The 5,470-nt window shown below is 35.6% G+C and overlaps 1 pseudogene; it reads left to right on the forward strand.

Moving 5' to 3' along the window:
- LOC108544707 (ATP-dependent RNA helicase DDX24 pseudogene) overlaps positions 1-3,933 on the forward strand; it is an 8,419-nt pseudogene extending 4,486 nt beyond the window's left edge.
- Positions 3,934-5,470: the final 1,537 nt, after the last annotated feature.

The following is a 5,470-nucleotide window of genomic DNA, read 5'->3' on the forward strand; positions in this document are numbered from 1 at the left end:
ATGATGAATTGATGGGTGCTGACGAGTTGATGGGTGCAGCACACCAACATGGCACAAATATACATATGTAACAAACCTGCACGTTATGCACATGTACCCTAGAACTTAAAGTATAATAAAATAAAAAAATAAAAAATAAAAAAAGCTGGCTGTGGGAGCTGGTTAAAGAAAAACACCTTCATTTGAGCAGCCTTCAGCAGTTCAGGTGCCTGGTGGTAGATAGGGCTGACTGGATGATTATTAAAGGCTACTTTGCTGAGTTCTCACAGTTGCTAGAGATGTTCAGTGACTCCCAATACAACCCAAAGAGACAGACACTTGGATTTTCATGCCACAGTGATGCTGGTACATCAAGCTCCTGCATGAATCCTTTATAAGAAGCACACCAAGAAAACGGACAAAACTGCCAAACTCGACCTTCTCATGCAGAAGATTGGCATGAGGGGCAAGTCCAAGGTCATTGACCCCCACAAGCAATGAAGTCACAAAGGAGATGCTGACAGATACCAAGATCCATTATGAGACTGATGAGAAAGACTTCTACCTGTACTACTTCCTGATGCAGTATCCAGACCTCACCTTAGTGTTTGCCAACAACATCTCTTACATCACACACATTTCCGGACTCCTCAAAGTCCTAAATGCCGCTGACCCTACATACTTGGATGCGACACAAGCAGAGACTCAGATACCTGGAGCGGTTTGCTGTATGGAAGACTGTTCTCCAGGGAACAGATGTGGCAGCTTAGGATATGGATACTCCTAAAGTCCAGCATGTCATCCATTACCAGGTCCATTGCACCTTGGAGATTTATGTCCGCTCAAGTGGTTGAACTACTTATGCCACTAATGAAGACCTCAGCCTAATGCTGATTAGGCCTGAGGACAAGATCAACTTTAATAAGATTTACAAAGCCCTCTAGAAATAAAGTGCATGAATGTGGCCAAGGAGCAAATCCATTTTGCTTTGCAAAGAAAGGTGAATATTCGAACTTCCAGGTGTATCTGCACAGTTCTTGGATTGAGGGTGTGGTGTCTGTTCTGGAAATTGAACAGAGATTGAACAAATTGTAAAAAGAGATATATAAAGGAGGAAAAGCTGATCAAGCAAAAGAGTGTTGAAGACAAAAGCAGGTGCAGTTCCTACTAGAAGGAGCCACACTGTTTTCCCAGCCATTTAAATATGACCTGAAATGCAAGTATCCAACTCAATTGGGTAAGATGCCTGTGCTCATGTCTGCCCCCAAGAAATGGTGAATCTGCTTTGAACTGCCTCTCCAAACAAGGAGGAGGAAGAAGAGAAAAAGGTAGGAGAGAGAGGGAGAGGAAGGAGGGGACAAAATTTGTTGGTGACCACACCGTGGTATCTCTGTTCTCTGATCATATGTGAAAACCTTTTCTTCACACCCTTTAATTTTATTCCATAATCAACATCAATTAGAAAAATCTTCTCTTCCACACCAACAGCCTGTAGCAGGAGAGACTTCATGCAGATTTGTGGATATCCCTAAAGTCCAGCATGTCATCCAGTCCATTACCAGGTCCATTCCACCTTGGAGATTTATCTCCACTCAAGTGGTTGAACTTATGCCACTAACGAAGACCTCAGCTTAATGCTGATTAGGCCATTTGGAATTAGAATTATATGCAGCAGCTTCATATTTATTCCAGTGCACAGGCTTCCTTTATGGTCAACCTGACTTCCTAAATTAAAAATGATGGTCAGAAAGAAAATCAATGTAGCAGTTAGATACAAATGAAGAGAGAAGTAGTGAACTAGAATATAGTCAAGAAGAAATTATCTAGGAAAGACGTTTTAGATATAATGATATAGTGGCAGATATAGTGAGAAGATTTAATAAAAAATTTAATTGGAGTTTTCAAAAGGAGAGAATTGATAAAATGGGAAATAGGAAATATTTAGAGATCATATTTATTTGAGCAATAGTTCAGGATTGGTAAATTTTTCAGGAGACAGAAGGACATGAATTTGGAGATTCATGAAATGCAATGAAACCTAAGGCAGAAAAAATTTTTTTAAATGCCACCTGGATACATTTAGTAAAATTCAGAATCTGAAAGTTTAAAATGTACTTAAAGGAGGTAGAAAATCAAAGAGAGTAACTTCAAAGAAGCCATCAGACCAACAGAATTCTCAATAGCAATAACAAAGATGGAAGACAGTAGAATGATATCTTGTAAATGCTGAGACAAAATAATTCAACATAGAATCATGTAAATTATTCACAAATGAGAGCAAAATATATTTTTCATAAAAACAAAGCTTGGAAAGGCTTTAACATCAATGGGCCTTACTAAAGGAATTCTCAAGGATGAATTTCAGGAAGAAAAAAATTAAATCCAGAAAGGAAGTTTGAGAAGCAAGAGCAACAGTGAACAAGGAAATTGGTATACAAATAAACACTGACTGTATAAAACATGAACCAATACAACTAATATCTACTGTGTAGCCTTTATTATATTGAATAATTTATATCAGTAAAGTGTATTGAATTTTGTTGAGTGCTTAATCTGCATCAGTTGAAATGAATATGTGAGATTTTTATCTTCATTCTATTAATATGGTATATTACATTGTTTGATTTTTGTATTTTGAACACCCTCCAGGAACAAATCCCACTTAGTCATAGTGTATAATCCTTTTCATTAGCTGCTGACTTTGGTTTGCTAGTATTTTGTTGAGGTACCTTCAGACTTTTTTTAAAAAAATATTTTCTGTTTTTTTTTTGAAAAAAAAAAAAAAAAAAAAAAACATTGCACTTAGAAGTGTTATTGTTTATATTTTATTCCTGCTTAGATTGAATACAGCTCTTTGATTCTGTGGGTTAATGTCTTTCATTAGTTTTGGAATGGCGTTTTTATTTTTTATTGTTTTTTATTTTATATTTTATTTTGGAGACGGAGTCTTGCTCTGTCACCCAGGCTGGAGTGCAGTGGCCTGATCTTGGCTCACTGCAACCTCTGCCTCCCAGGTTCAAAACATTATTTCTTTATTTTTTTTTTCTCACTCTTCTTGTTTTTTTCTCACTCTCCTCTTCTTCTATGACTCTATTAGTCCATTCTCACACTGCTATAAAAACTACCTGAGATGGGATAATTTATGAAGAAAAGAGGTATAATTGACTCCAAGTTTTGCAGACTGTACGGGAAGCATGGTTGGAGAGGCCTCAGGAAACATACAATCATGGCGGAAGGGCAAAGGGGAAGCAAGCACCTTCTTTATGTGGCAGAGCAGGAGAGAGAGAGAGTGAAGGGGGAAGTGATGTGAACTTTTAAACAACCAGATCTCGTGAGAACTGCATCATGAGAACAGCAAGGAGGAAGTCTGCCCCCATGATTCAGTTACCTCCCACTAGGCTCCTCCTTCTTCACATCGAATTATAATTTGACATGGGATTTGGGTGGGGACACAGAGCCAAACACATCAGACTCCAATTACTTGTACCTTCTCTTTTTATCTCTATATCTCTTATGTTTTTTACTATTTATTGCTCTTCTTCATTCTGAATATTCTCTTTTGATGTATTGTACAGTTCACTATTTCTTTATTTAACTATATCTGTAAAATCTATCCGTTGACTTCTTAATATGAATTGTATTTTTCAACTCTAGAATTTCCATTTGTTTCTTCCTTAAAATTTTCAATTTTCTACTAACATCTGCATTTTTTTCATTTATTTCTTGAACATATTAAGCATGAATATTTAAAAACCCATCATCTGCACTCCCAAATTGTCTGTTTCTAGTGTCTGTTGTTTCTCTTCATTTTAATAAACTTTTGTTTATAACCTTTTGTTTCTTCATATACCTGAAAATATTTTCTCTAGAGCTGAATATTACATGTGAAATATTTATAGACATAATTTGAAGTTCTGGATAACTGTGAACCTATCTTCCAAATTGCAATACCATTTTACACCACAAGCAGTGAGTGAGACCTACTATCATTCCACATGTTTGTCAGCATTTGGTGTTGATTTTACCTATTCTAACAGGTATGTAGTGATATTTTATGGTGGTCTGAATTTGTAATTCTCTATAGATATGATGTTGAACTTCTTTTGTATGCATATTTGCCTTCTGTATATCTTCTTTGGTGATATGTCTGTTTGGATCTTTTCTGCATTTTTTAGTTGGATTGCTTATTTTCATATTGTTGAGTTTTTAGAGTTCCAAATACAAGTGCTTTATCAGATATACATTTTCCAAATATTTTCTCCAAGTTTATGGCCTATCTTTTCATTATCTTAACAGTGTCTTTCTTAGAAGTTTCTAATTTTAATGAAGTTTATTTTTTCAAATGTGAAGGATTGGGCTGGAGAGTGTATTTCTTTTTCTTCACTTATTTGTGACATGTAAATTGCAAAATTATTATTCAGGTATAATAGCTATTGAATTGTCTTCAAGCAATTATTTTTAAAAATACATTACTGTCTATCTTGACTTTTAATTTGCAAAGCAAGCCAAATGAACTCACATTCACTATGATTTTATCCCAGATTTCCTTAGCCCTAAAACAGCTAGCCTGGAAAACTTTCCAGCCAGAAGTTATCAAAACTGGAGACACTACGGAAAAACAGTATATTTAATGACCTTGAGCTGTCAGTCCATCTATCCAGGGATTAATGCTTTCATACAAGAGTGCTATGCTTAGAATATATGATAGGAATTTGTAAATTCATTTAAATTTAATTGAATGATTAGATTCAATTTTAAGTAAAAATTGAAGCTTCTTTTCAACTTGAAAATGGTGAAGTGTTTTGTTTCATAAATCTGTAAAAGGATAATTTTCCAAAAAAAGTAACATCATGACTGCTATGAATATAAAATGAACAGATGCCAAAGATTTTATTTAGCTCATTAATTAAATGAGAGAATTGGAAAACTTTTCAACTGATTCGAGAGAGAACCCAAAGAATGAAGACACTTACATATCAAGAATATTGAAATGAATTTGCAAGTGGTTGCAAAACTGACTTTCTATCATGGGGGAAGGGAAGTTAATTGAATTTCCACTAGACACAATTTGTTGCATATCCATAGACAAGAATTGTCCATAGACAATTATTTTGCTTTGCTATCAGTCACCTACAACTTTTAAAAGTTGTAAAATAGCTCAATGGCAATGAAAGGCTTACATCATGTAACTTGGAAGACTGTGCTCTAAACAATGCATAATTTCTATTAAAAATAACCACAACCATTTCTGCTTATTTCACATTTTCTTACAAATTTTTTTCTTGAGACAGAATCTCACTCCATACCCCAGGTTGGAGTTCAGTGGTGTGGTCCCTGCTCACTGCAACCTCAACCTGCCAGGCTTAAGCAATATTCCCACCTCAGCATCTTCAGGAGCTGGAACTACAGGTGTGTACCACAAAGCTAGCTAATTTTTTAATTGGTTTTTTTCTTTGTAGAGGTGGGTGGGGGTCTCCCTTTGTTGCCTCGT

The sequence above is a fragment of the Rhinopithecus bieti genome, unplaced genomic scaffold (genome assembly GCF_001698545.2).
Source record: "Rhinopithecus bieti isolate Rb0 unplaced genomic scaffold, ASM169854v2 scaffold_27321, whole genome shotgun sequence".
NCBI classification, from domain to species: Eukaryota; Metazoa; Chordata; class Mammalia; order Primates; family Cercopithecidae; genus Rhinopithecus; species Rhinopithecus bieti.